We start from the raw sequence: 14,477 nt of genomic DNA, 5'->3' as shown, positions 1-14,477 counted from the left end.
GTGTTAACAGATAAGTTATTAAATCTAGATTCAAACACGGTTGTAGAATCTAGATATTTTAAACATAGCCAAAGTGATTGATCACTAGTAGTTTGCTCATGCAGGCATGAACTTTCAAACCTTACACCCAACTCTCTTGCCTCCAACTCCCTGCCCACAACCAAAAGTTACATTTATATTTGTCTTTAAAGAGCCCATGCCATTAAAATCACATTTTTCCTATTGTTTGTTAAATAACATAGGTCAGAATAAGTTTGTGACCTGTGGTAAATTTGAAATCTATGCAGTTTGTCTGCTGTATGCAATAGCCAATGAAAGGAAAAAGGCAGAAGAAATTAGCCAATCTGGATAAGGTGACACTGCTACGTAGCGTTGTCAAATTATTAATCATGGCCCTGCCCACTTGGTTGGTTCGTAACCACTAGGGCTGTCAATCCTCCCCTCAAATCATATTCGAATTTCTAATGCTTCTTATGTTGAATATTCGAATAATATTCGAATATTTTAATGTTTTTTTATTTTATTTTTATTATATCATTATATACACCGATACCATCTTATTATTAGGCCTACGTCCCGCGTCCACTAGAGGGCGCGTCAACCAAATCTGTTATGTAACATTTACAACAAGTTTTACCAAATCAATACAAAACTTATGTTCAATCATTCAAATACACACACACACTGCTATTTTACGATGTTATTCTTGGCTGTTTTGACCGTGGCTCTTCCTCAGCCGCTAACTGTTCTGCGTACTCCGAGTAATGCACTGAATGGAGGTGTGCGCTCATGTTGCTCGTAGTCGAGTGGTACTTTAACGATTTACAGCATAATTTGCAAATGACGGTTTCTCTGGACGTAATCTTCCCGTTTCTCGATGGAAATCCGAAAGTTATGCTTTCCATCTCTGTGTCTGCTCGCGCGCTGCTTCCCACCATCTTGTAAGCATACAATGCCGAACGTCACGACGCACGACGTTGACTTTGATTTGCGTCGTTGCTAGGCAAAAGTTGAATGTAATTCTTGAGTTCGAACGTTAGTTGCCGCACTCGAATGTTCTCCTTTTTTAAAAATTCGAATTATATTCGAATAGCGAAGTTCGTTTTGACAGCCCTAGTAACCACCCACAGAAATTCTGAAGGAGTCGTGATTGAGCTAGTGCTAAATGCTAATACGTGTACGGTAGTTGCTAACTTCGTAGTAACAGGCTAGTTACAGAATTTTGAATGCAATGGCAGAACGACATCGAAGTGCATGAACTGCGACATGCTGCCTGCTGCCGGTTGCCGCGAGGCACCGCCGCCGCGAGGCACCGCCGCCGCGAAGCACCACCGCCCGACAGAGGGCAGCCGGGTATGGCAAGCCATCCCCGCCAGAAAGCGGCATCATTTAGACGTGTATCACCTTCATTACGCCGTAAAATACGCCGTAAAATGTAGAAAAACTGCGTATTTTACGCCGTCATGCGCAAAAAAGCGCCGCTTTTTACGCCGCAATTAAGCCTTTCAAGAGCGCGCGTAAAATACGCGCGTTTTGGACACCAAAACGCGCGTAAAATACGCGTGTTTTGAACATCAAAACGCGCGTAAAATACGGCGTCCCTCTAGTATGCTAATAATCTCCGCCTTCTTTTCTCTCAGCCAATGCATTTGAAGTGTTTGCGCCCAATCGCTGACCAAGACAAGCAGACCAAATCAGTTCAGCACAGATCTGCTTTGAGAATTTCTCCTCTCATTTGGCGTTAGTTGTAGCGTCATTTAGATATATATATTAGTAAATGCAATTGCAACTGTGTGGTTCCCGTGGCCCATTTGATAGAGACGCTTGACCTGTAGGCAGGAGATTGTCGGATCGAATCCATTTATTACCATATTTCTGCTTTTTGTCAGATGGTCACGCTTTTATGATCGCAATGCTTTTTCGTCGGCAAGCCAGACCTCCTGTGTTATAAGTTCCAAAGACAGTGCCTTTTTAGTCAGCCAGCCAGATCATCTTGGTGTCTTGTAACACGCTTTATAAGTTAATTATATTTAAATTATTATAGCCATCGAGCCTTTATTTTCGTGGAGTTATCGTTACATCCTCTCGTTCAATCGATATAAATACACAGTGGAAAGGAGTGAGAGGGAGCCACAGTTACAAAAGTGGCAAACAAGCTGTCCTCTAAAACACCATTTCCCTAGGCCTATATGTTTTCATGCCGACAAATGGTTGAAATAAAGTAACGTTGTGACCCGGCGTATATTAGACTTGTTAAATGCAGAAATGCTTGCTGGCAGTGTCTATTCAGTTTCAACACTCCAATTCCAAAATTATGTTTTCATGTCGTCAAATGCGCGAAATAAAGTCAGGTTGTGACTCGACATCTACTTGACTTATACACCTCAACGCAGGTCGAGGAAATGTTTGCTGGTTGGCGTGCCACTGCTTGGATAGGGAAAAACCTACCTTTGCCATACGACTACTACATTGCTGTTACAACTGACTCGTTAGCCCCTAACCCCTAAGAAGTTAGAAAGCATTTATATTAAGATTTAATTATTAACTACAGTGATATGTCAATTAAATATGATTTGTGTTAAAACTCGGTACATTAATGAAGTGAAATAGCACCATAGACCACCATCTAGAGTTCTAAATTAAAGCACATTACTTTAACTTCTGCCACATTGCACTCTCTCCCTACAAGCTTTAAACTTGGTGTGACTCATTCCCATGGATAGGGGTACTGATTGATAGAGGTTTTGGTATAGGCCTACTATGTTATGTTTCCAAGCTGATATTCACTTTGAAAACTGGTTCTCTTTAGGTAGAGATTTATTTTTTTATGTTCTAGTTGGCAAGACCAGCAGCATGAGGAGGGGCAAGGCCAGCAGCATGACACCCTCACTCAATCCACTCTGAACTTCACCCTTAACGTTGACGGCTCCACCATCACCCCCTCCACCAAAATCCGTAACCTTGGAGTTATCCTGGACCCCACTCTCTCCTTCCTCCCCCATGTTAACCATATTACCAAAACTGCCTTTTTCCACCTTCGAAACATCGCCCGCCTCCGCCCCAACCTGTCAACTACCGCTGCTGTGACACTCATCCACGCTTTCATTTCATCCAGGCTTGACTACTGCAATGGTCTTCTCTACGGCACCACCAACAAAGTCCTCAAAAAACTTCAATATGTCCAGAACTCAGCTGCACGCCTCCTCACTGGTACTCGCTCCAGAGAACACATCACACCTGTCCTCCGTGAACTCCATTGGCTTCCAATTAAACACAGAATCGACTACAACATCTTACTCATCACCTACAAGGCCCTCAACAGCCTAGCCCCCCCCTACCTTGCCGACCTCCTTCATCACCACGCCCCCTCCCGATTCCTCAGGTCCATCTCTGCCAACCTGCTACAAGTTCCACGGACTGAGCGACGGACTTGGGGTGATCGGGCCTTCTCAGTTGCTGCCCCCAACCTTTGGAATTCACTCCCCTCCCACATCAAAGTCTCTCCAACCCTCTCTTCTTTCAAATCTGCCCTCAAAACACACCTTTTCACACTAGCCTTCCCCACCTAACTACCAGCTTATTCTTCATGTTTAACCTCTGTTTTTCTTTTATTCCTAGTCTATTTCTCTTGATAGGGCAATATGTAAAGCGTCTTAGAGTACCATATTAAGCGCTATATCAATTTAATTTATTATTATTTATTATTAACATTTAAGTAAGATGTACCTTGGGGTCTCTTATCCATCAAAGGGGCTCGCAAAGGACGCATACGCTTCCACCTGTGGCTCCAGCCCTACAGGAAATGACTCAGCAAGTGCTCCATCTCGTTGCACCTGCACCCAGCGGCTCGCTTGTAAGATTTTGGCCTGAAGTTCTTCCCAGACCTACACCCTAGCCATCCAACACGCATATCTGAGAATCAGGCTTCTCTTTAATAATGACAAAAAGTTATTAGAGAAATACACATTAACTTTTTGTTATCTCATAAGCGGCGTGGTGCCGGCTCCTTTTGACCTTTTGACCCCAGACTTCAAAAACGTGGCCACAGGCCAGCTGTGTCTACACACCTTAAGCCACAAATGTACACCTCCATCCCACAAAAAATGGGGACTAGAAACTAACCTCTGTCTTATGTACATTTACTGTACTGTTGGAGGTCATGCCCCTTTTCCGGCCTTTTCGAGATAGCTAGGGATGCTAAAATGTTTACACACATTTCCCGGGGCCCCGAGAACGACATATCCGAGATTTGGAGTTCTAGCCCTTAGAGAAAAAAAGTTTTCCCAAATGGACTGTCATTTGGACCAAGCCCCTCAGAAGTGTTACCTGCAAGACCTAATGGTTCAGAATGTGGTGGAAAAACAGTTTTTGAGATAGGAAGGTCCTACCGCCCTGAAATTTGAATACCTTATTCTAAGGCCTTACTGGGACCCCCGCACCGAAACTTGGCCCGGTCGGACCCCGAGTGCAGGAAGGGGGGGCCTGGACTTTCATAAACCTCGCTCGGTGACTGTAAAGGATGTTTGGTCGGATGTTATGACGAAGAATCATAATGTGAATGGGAATATTCTATAAATGTCTTGATATCATCTTTCGTCTCAACACTTCTGCTGCAGCCGCTTAAAGTCTCACTCCGAGAACCTTAAAATATGAATCAATCCATTAGAAGTATGAAAATATCTTCCCGGTTGCGTAACGGGGCAAACAAGGTGTCCTTTGACATCTACGTTTCGAGGCGATTGCAACAGTGCCACACATGATCATATTTGAATATGTTTCGGGGTAGTAATTAGCTGTCGATTTTGGAGGCCTTTATCAATAATGACCAGCTATAGATTTGCTTCCCGATGGAGATTTCTGACAAATTACATGTTATTTAGCATCTACACGTTAAGCTCTCTTACGCCACCGGGAAGATATTTACATGCTTCTGATTGACTAATGAATTGATTCAGCTATTCCCCCAGAAGTCTGGGGTCAAAAGGTAAAAAGGAGCCGGCACCACGCCGCTTATGAGATAACAAAAAGTTAATGTGTATTTCTCTAATAACTTTTTGTCATTATTAAAGAGAAGCCTGATTCTCAGATATGTGTGTTGGATGGCTAGGGTGTAGGTCTGGGAAGAACTTCAGACCAAAATCTTGCAAGCGAGCCGCTGGGTGCAGGTGCAACGAGATGGAGCACTTGCTGAGTCATTTCCTGTAGGGCTGGAGCCACAGGTGGAAGCGTATGCGTCCTTTGCGAGCCCCTTTGATGGATAAGAGACCCCAAGGTACATCTTACTTAAATGATAATAATAAATAATAATAAATTAAATTGATATAGCGCTTAATATGGTACTCTAAGACGCTTTACATATTGCCCTATCAAAACTATGTAAGACAGACTAGGAATAAAAGAAAAACAGAGGTTAAACATGAAGAATAAGGTGGTAGTTAGGTGGGGAAGGCTAGTGTGAAAAGGTGTGTTTTGAGGGCAGATTTGAAAGAAGAGAGGGTTGGAGAGACTTTGATGTGGGAGGGGAGTGAATTCCAAAGGGTGGGGGCAGCAACTGAGAAGGCCCGATCACCCCAGGTCCGTCGCTCAGTCCGTGGAACTTGTAGCAGGTTGGCAGAGATGGACCTGAGGAATCGGGAGGGGGCGTGGTGATGGAGGAGGTCGGCAAGGTAGGGGGGGGCTAGGCTGTTGAGGGCCTTGTAGGTGATGAGTAAGATTTTGCAGTTGATTCTGTGTTTAATTGGAAGCCAATGGAGTTCACGGAGGACAGGTGTGATGTGTTCTCTGGAGCGAGTACCAGTGAGGAGGCGTGCAGCTGAGTTCTGGACATATTGAAGTTTTTTGAGGACTTTGTTGGTGGTGCCGTAGAGAAGACCATTGCAGTAGTCAAGCCTGGATGAAATGAAAGCGTGGATGAGTGTCACAGCAGCGGTAGTTGACAGGTTGGGGCGGAGGCGGGCGATGTTTCGAAGGTGGAAAAAGGCAGTTTTGGTAATATGGTTAACATGGGGGAGGAAGGAGAGAGTGGGGTCCAGGATAACTCCAAGGTTACGGATTTTGGTGGAGGGGGTGATGGTGGAGCCGTCAATGTTAAGGGTGAAGTTCAGAGTGGATTGAGTGAGGGTGTCATGCTGCTGGCCTTGCCCCTCCTCATGCTGCTGGTCTTGCCAACTAGAACATAAAAAAATAAATCTCTACCTAAAGAGAACCAGTTTTCAAAGTGAATATCAGCTTGGAAACATAACATAGTAGGCCTATACCAAAACCTCTATCAATCAGTACCCCTATCCATGGGAATGAGTCACACCAAGTTTAAAGCTTGTAGGGAGAGAGTGCAATGTGGCAGAAGTTAAAGTAATGTGCTTTAATTTAGAACTCTAGATGGTGGTCTATGGTGCTATTTCACTTCATTAATGTACCGATTAATGTACCGTCAAAACGACCTAAGTCACCAGAACACATTAAGACTCAAAAAAAGCCAAGGATGTGTAAAACACAACAGCTTAATAAAAAACTAATTCCTCCTAGATCAAGCAAGGCAATGATCAAGGGAAAAAAGTGAGTCTGTAAAGACTCCGGCTCCAATCCGTGCTTCATGGAACCCATGAAAAGGAAAGGAAAAACCAGAGCAACACGGTTTCCATTAGGTCCGCTACTACCGGGGGCGGAGCCATAGAATCCGACTCTCCAATAAGGGGACTCTCTCGGCCGTTTTTTTTTTTTTTTTTTGAAGAAACAACGGCGGGATTGCCACACTGGTAAACAAAACCACCAGACGATTGGCGAGCCAATAGAAAACCCTCATAGCCTGTTTTTCATTTGAAAAAAGGTGGAAGAGTAAGACTGGTAATCAAGTCCAAATCGCCAGCCGGCGAGAGGAAATCCAACCACGGCGCTTTAAAGAACATGTTTATATTCTTAAGCCGTATAAGGGGTCCCGGACTCCAGCACAGAGTTGCCGAGTGAGCCCCTGGACATGTCTAACATGTAAAAACGGACAAAGGGGCCGGGGGAAGACCATGACGCAGTCGCGCAGATGTCTTCCACCGAAACGCCCTTGAGTAGAGCCGTTGAAGCGGCCACGCTCCGTGTGGAGTGAGCTTTAACACCCAACGGTGGCGCCAAGCCCTGCCGAGAGTAGGCTAAGCGAACACCCTCACATACCCAGCGAGAAAACCGCTGCTTAGAGAGAGCGCGGCCCCTGCTAGCGTCGCTATAACACACAAACAACTGTTGTGTGGAGCGGAACGCGGCCGAGCGATTCACGTACATAGCCAACGCCCGAACCGGGCACAGGAGATGCAACTCCGCCTCCGCCTCACTAGAATGAGGCGGGGGGTGAAAAGCCTTAAGCACAATATCCCTCGACCGAAAAGAACTATTAATGTTCTTCGGGAGGAACGCAGGATTAGGTCTGAGCAACGCGAAGGAGCTGTCCTCGATTAGCAACAAGCAACTCGGGCTGACAGACAGAGCGGTTAGCTCACCGGCCCGCTTGGCAGAGACCAAGGCCAACAAGAGCGCCGTCTTAAATGACAGGGCATCCAAAGGGGCCTGAGAAAGAGGCTCGAAAGGATCCCTGGACAATCCGCGCAACACGGTGGGGAGATCCCAGCGTGGTGTAAGCACGCGTGAAACAGGCCTAACCCGTCTAGCCCCACGCAAGAATCTCTTGACCAGTGGATGGCTGAAGATCGGTCCACCATCACAGCCTGCATGGCCAGCCGAAACGGCTGCCGCATAGACCTTGATAGTGGAGAAGGCCAAACCTTTTTCCAATAAGTTTTGCAGAAACGAAAGCACGCTTCCCACCTCGCATTGAGAAGGGACAGCGTGGTTCTTCACACACCAATTAGAGAAGGCGCACCACTTCGCCGCATAGAGGGAAGAAGTAGAAGGCGCACGAGCGCTCTGAATAGTGTTGATAACCGTCTCAGGTAAACCTTTGCCCTGCAGGATCAACCTCTCAGGAGCCAAACCAACAGCCGTCCCGAGACATCGGGCGGGTGGTGCACCGTCCCGTGGGCCTGTGAAAGCGCATCCGGCCTGAACGGTACTGGCCACGGTGCTGACCGTGAGAGCGCCGCCAGCTCTGGAAACCACAGAGCTGAACGGTTCTCCGGGGCCACTAATATCAGGGACAGACCCTCCTGTCTGACCCGTTCCAGAAGAGGAAGGATCAGCTGGAGCGGGGGAAACGCATACAAAAGAGCCCGCGGCCAAGGTGTGTGTGCCAACGCATCTACCCCCAACGGGGGAAGATCCCGAGGGCTGAGGGAGAACCACCACCTGCAGTGCGTGTTCTCCCTGGACACGAAGAGGTCCACCTGCGCTGTCCCGAACCTCTGCCAGATCAGTCTGACAATGTCGGGATGTAACCGCCACTCGTCTCGGCGGGGACCGCCTCGAGACATGAGGTCCGCACCAAAGTTCTGGGCGCCCGCGATATGCAGGGCTCTCAGACTGAGGAGATACTGATGAGCCCAAAGCCAGAGCTCGACCGCCTTTCGGTGGAGAGCAGGGGAGCGGACTCCCCCCTGTCTGTTGATGTACGCCGCCGCCGACACGCTGTCTGTCCTGATCAGAACGTGGCGGTCGCGCACCAGGTGAAAGAAATGCAACAGCACTTTCCTCACAGCGTCGAGCTCCAACACATTTATGTGTGCTGTAGGGGGCGTGTGCCACTCGTCTCCGACCGAGTGAGAGAGGCACGTTCCTCCCCAACCCGTCAACGAGGCGTCCGTGAAGACCACTACGTAGGACGCCACCCTGCCAAGGGGAACACCCTTGAGAAGGGCGGAGGGTCCTTTCCAATATTCCAGGTCTGGCGACACCGAACGGGGAACGAGGAGCACCCTGAGCTTGTGTCGCCTGGGGTCCAACCGTTGGCGAGCAAACCACCGCTGGAGTCTGCGCATAAAAAGCAGACCCAGGGGGACCACGGGGTGGGCAGCTGCCATCAGCCCCAACAGGCGCATGGTGGACAGTGCGGTCACGTTTCTGCGAACGTGAAAACGGGAGAGCGCAGACAGGATGGCGTCTCGCCGAGGAGGCGAAAGCATCGCAGTCATGGTGGCTGAGTCTAGGCAAAGCCCCAAGTAGACTGTCTGCCGGCTGGGGAGCGGGGAGCTTTTCTCCCAGTTGATGGCAAAACCCAGGAAGGAGAGATGGTTTATCACCAGCATGGTGTCCCTTCTCGCGGTCTCTTCTGAGTTGCTCAGAATAAGCAGATCGTCTAGGTAGAAGAGAATCCTCTTTCCCTGACGCCTGAGCGGTTCCAACGCCGTCTCCACACACTTCGAGAAGGTGCGCGGAGCCAGGGAATAGCCGAACGGCAGACACTGGTACTCGTACGCCATCCCCATAAAGGCAAAGCGGAGAAACTTCCTGTGCGCCTGCCGAACAGGGACGTGGAAGTAAGCATCCTTGAGATCCAGGGATGTGAACCAATCGCCCTCTCTCACACACCGGAACAATGCTCCGACCGTGAGCATTCTGAACTTCCTCGTGGCAACGAATCTGTTGAACACGCGAAGATCCAGAATAGGTCTCATTCCCCCTGACTTCTTGGAAACCAGGAAGTAGCGGGAATAAAAACCTAGGTGAGACTCGTGGGGGGGAACGACAGTGATGGCTCCCTTTACCAAGAGACGTGCCACCTCTGCTGCCAGAGCCGTGCTCGCAGCCGGGTCCCGTAGCGTGGTCTCCACCAACCCCATAAAGGGTGGGGGACGACGCTTGAACTGTATGGGATGGCCCCATCTCAACGTGGTGTCCAACCACGATGGCAGAACGCACCGCTCTTGCCAACACGCATAGCGGTTGGAGAGAGGGCGAGCCGACAGCTGAGGAAGACCGTCCAGGAATAACCCGTATTCCTCTGCCCCTACCGCCTCCACACTGCGTGTGAACCAAGGGGGGCTTCCCATGAAAGGGAGGAGGCTCAGCGAGCGTAGGAGACGTACCAGAACCAGCCGCTGTAAAAACAACGAGCTGTCTAGACGTTGCACTCGTGACCGCTGAACAGGGAGCGAGCCGTCCGGCCGCCGCACCTATGCGAATGCGCTGTCCGCAGGCTGTAGCCACAGCGCGCGGACCTGTCTCCTCACCTTTAATGTGGGGAACCAGGGGATCGGTACAAGCGGCCGCATCCACGGGCTCGTGCAACGAGTCTCTGATCCGTCCACGAGGCTCCAAGGATCGCCGCTTCTTAGAAGCAGGTGAACCAGAGGCCATGTGAACACGCCGTCCGACCGCCACCCTACAGCCACCGGGCTGAGGGGGGGAAAGAGGCAACATGGAGGGACGCGCCACAAGCGTAGGACGCAGGTGGCCTAAGGAATATCGCTCTTTGGGTACCATGTACTGCCGTTCAGTCGAACGGTCTTTATTTTTTTCTTTATTGGGGAAGGAAAAAGTCGGAGCCAGCTTCCGGAACTTCCCGGTCCGTGGCGCTGCTCCACCCGTCCGCGGTGGCGGCGGCCGCGGCTGCTGCTGCGGCACCGGGGCTGGAGTCGGAGGCGGTCCCCTGGAACGCTGGGCCCGGCCTGGACCCCGCTTCCTCCCGGCCTGCTGGTGGGAGGAGCCCGTGAGAATCGCCCCGAACCGGGAACGATTCTCACGGACAGACTGCTGGTGCGCGAGAACCTCGGAAAACCGGGGTCCAAATAGGCCATCCGGCGCTAGTGGACCCTGGACCAGGCTGGCCCGCTCCCGTTCCGGCACCGCAGTGTGGGAGAGCCATATGATTCGCAGAATCATGGTTGCCCACGCCATATGCCGGACGGCCGAAACGGTTATCGGCTGGCATAGCTGGAGGATGGCGCTGGAAAAGCGGGAAACCGCCAGCCATCTTGCGGCTTCCTCTGGGCCGTAGGCCTCCCGGTCAGCCGACAAGGAGACCATGGCGGAGGAGAGCATGGCGATGTTGTTGACCGCCGCCGCAGATTGAGAGGCACAAACGAACACCCTGTCCGTTAGGCCGACAATCTGTTTCTGGAGGCGGTCGGGGGGCAGCGGCTTTTCGTTAGGGCGCTATCCGGCGCCCGGACAGAGAAGCGCTGCCAGGGGAGGCTCCAGGCGAGGGATCCCCCTCGCCTGAGTGTCCACCCTTCCACGTTGGTGAAGTCCGTGTAGGACTTCACCGGGGCCTTCAGTGTAGAAGGGTCCCCACCGGCAGCACTAAAAAAGTGCTGCACAGGCGGGAACAAGGGGCACTGGGTAACCCTTCGGGAAGACGATGGGGTGCGAAAGCACTCGCCCTGCATATCATCCGATATGGGGGCGAGAGGCGGGGCCGGCATAGGAATCCCTTTGATGGCCGCCGCCTCAGCCATGATCTCCCCGAAGAGATCGGTCATCCGGCGCGGTCTCTCTCGTTCCACGGCGGTGACGGTTGAAACCCGGGAGTGGGAAACACCGGACGCCGAGTCGTCGAAGACGTCGTCCATTGAGACAGCGTCGCCGTCGGTGACGCCATCGTGGTAGTCCGGGCTGGCCCTGAACAGGTCAATGGCGTCAGCCAGGTCCACCGCCGGGGAGAAGTAGAGGTGCCTGGAGAGGATCCCTTCTTCAGACAGCTCCCGGCATGAGACACAGGTGTCGGAGGGCGCCATAGCAGCCGCGGCGTGGTCGGCGCCGAGGCACCGAAAACACGCCACGTGCCCGTCACCCGGTGCCAGGGAGGCGGGACAGGAGGCGCAAAGGAGTCCTGCGAAGGACTTAGCCCCAGGAGCGCTCTTAGGTGGCCCTGAAAAGGGCCGTTTGTCCGAGGCCTCTCCCGGGCCGCTGCCACCGGCCTGGGAGATCCGTTGTTCCGTTGAATACATCTTAGGTAGTTCTCTAATCTGCTGACAAGCACAAGTGCTGAAAGAAAAGGGAGGATGAGCGACGGTATGCACCGTGCTATATACACGATACCGTGGGAAATGTGGGCGGTGCCCACGCTGATAGGTGCACAGTTTGAATTTTCAGCGCGCACGCACGCGCACGGGACAAGCCCATAAGGCGAAGCCTAGACGGCGTAGCCTACATGAAATAGAACACGTCAGACTCTCGTCTCTGGTATTTCCACAACGAGACTCGTAGTGGGGGTTATCTCAGCCATGGTTGAGAATGAATTGGGGGAAAGGAACTTTGGCTTTGACTCCCTGAAGTAGGCATGAACCACGACATCAGGAGAAAGGGATTGTTGACCGCGGTCGTCTCCCACCGGAGCCTCGCTGCCGATGGACCACCGCCTCGGCTGCAGGAGGCGGTGATTAGCGCTGACCGCTGCCGAGGCGGCGGGAAGCAGGGCTCAAGCGGGATACATTCGCGGGATACATTCGCGGCCAACAATCCCTTTCTCCTCCATGTCTTGGTTCATGTACTTCAGGGAGTCAAAGCCAAAGTTCCTTTCCCCCAATTCATTCTCAACCATGGCTGAGATAACTCCCACTACGAGTCTCGTTGTAGAAATACCAGAGACGAGAGTCCGACGTGTTATGCGCCATCACACCAACAGCAGAACGGTTATCCAAATAACAAGGAAGTGTACAACACTTGCGTTACAGTCCTGGAGCTCTATATCTAAATAATATCATATAATACATAGATATCTATATCAAATAATACATATTATCACGGCCAAAAGCTGTGTGCACGTCCAGACGATATAATGAATCACAAAGGACTTCGTCGGGTTCTCCGACGTCTCTGGTTCTTCCACTTCCACATCAATCTGAAGTAGACGCGGCCGTTTGAGATTCATAATAGCCTATCATCTGGAGGCTCACACAGCTTTTGGCCGTGATAATATATATTATATATTATATGATATAGATATCTATGCATAATATGGGTTTCTAAGAGCCACTGCGATACATCCACCGTAAACAGAGCGCATGGTACCGTGGCTACAAGCTGCTCAGAGCCAGGTGATAATATATATTATATATTATATGATATAGATATCTATGTATAATATGGGTTTCTACGAGCCATTGCGATACATCCACCGTAAACAGAGCGCATGGTACTGTGGCTACAAGCTGCTCAGGGCCACACCCCCACCCCCCTCCTTGACACGCCCACCGAAACAGCGCATTTGGGGGAAGCTCAATGTGCGACTGGTTCAGAGTGGCTGTAACTCTGCACCACGGCTGAATTTCGGGAACGTCTTTGAATACTGTGTTTGTGGCCCACTAATACCTATATTAAAGCATCCATAAAATAGCATGGCATGGGATCTTTAAGAAGGTTGTGTCATATCTGGCTGTAGGTGAGTCTTGAAACTAAGAACTCTAGTGTTTAGCATTACAATTGGTTGTACTAACTTTAACCCTATTGCCGCTGTGTTAGTTTTGGCTGCCGTCGTTGTTTTTTACTAAGAGGTCGTTGAGACTAGTTTCAGTCACAAGGTGACAACAATAGGCTTGCATGGTGGGCGGAGCTACGGCTGCCTGAGCTACCTTGTGCATTTAAAGGCTAGCTATTACACCCTATTGTAGCTATGTGTCGTACTTTACTCATCGTCAGGACTTCCACTCATAGACGACGCCACCATAGATCCTCTGCTCAGCACAGCAACCCATCCAATCTGTGCCATCCACCGACCCTTGCCTACACTGACCTTGAAGTGATGGGAGGACTCTGGAACTGCCAATCAGCGGTCAAGAAGGCAGACGCCATTTCGGCCTACGCGTCCTTCATGACCCTCCACTTCCTGGCCTTGACAGACCTGGATCACTCCAGAGAACTCTGCTACTCCTGCTGCCCTCTCCACCGTCTACTCATTCTCACACACCCCAAGACCATCAGGGCGAGGAGGACGGACCGGACTCCTCATCTCGCCGATTTAGTCCTACCAGGTCCTTCCCCTAGAACACTTCTGGGGAAGGATCTGCATTTGAACTCCACGCTGTCACTGTCACCCTTCCTATCAAGCTCTTCATTTTGGTGATCTACCGTCCCTCCAGGTCCCCTTCATGAACCAACTTGACCTGATATTCACAAGGTCCTGCGGCACCTCTGCTCTCTCTGTTACCCCGCTCCCCGTGTCTGACCCTGACTTTATTGCTTTTTCTCTCCCCTTGAAGTCCTCTCCCCTCCCCTGCAATCAAGCATCAGAATGCGGCAGCGCGCCTTGTGTACAACCTACCGAGGTTTTCCCATGTGACCCCCCTCTTCCGGGACCTCCACTGGCTCCCTGTAGTAGCTCGCATCAGATTCAAGATGATGGTACTGGCATACAAGGCAGTCGATTGGAACTGCCCCTGCCTACCTCCAAGCATTGGTAAAGCCACACATCCCAGCTCGATCCCTCCGCTCAACTACCTCAGCTCGACGTCTGGTACCGTCAAGCAAATGTCGATCAACAAAGTCACAACTTTTCTCTGTTTTGGTACCTCAGTGGTGGAACGAGCTCCCTGCCGATGTCAGGATCACAGAGTCGCTCACCAGCTTCCGCAAAAGACTCAAAACTCACCTGTTCAGAGTTC

At 50.7% G+C, this 14,477-nt stretch overlaps 1 protein-coding gene across 4 annotated transcripts in view; it reads right to left on the bottom strand.

The window, feature by feature from the left end:
• The window catches only part of LOC115558983 (nuclear body protein SP140), a 43,604-nt gene that overhangs the window by 16,519 nt on the left and 12,608 nt on the right, over nt 1-14,477 (bottom strand). The gene's annotated exons all lie outside the window — the stretch shown is intronic.

This window comes from Gadus morhua, chromosome 2, assembly GCF_902167405.1.
Source record: "Gadus morhua chromosome 2, gadMor3.0, whole genome shotgun sequence".
Lineage (NCBI taxonomy): Eukaryota > Metazoa > Chordata > Actinopteri > Gadiformes > Gadidae > Gadus > Gadus morhua.
This window is presented reverse-complemented; position numbering and strand designations above follow the sequence as displayed.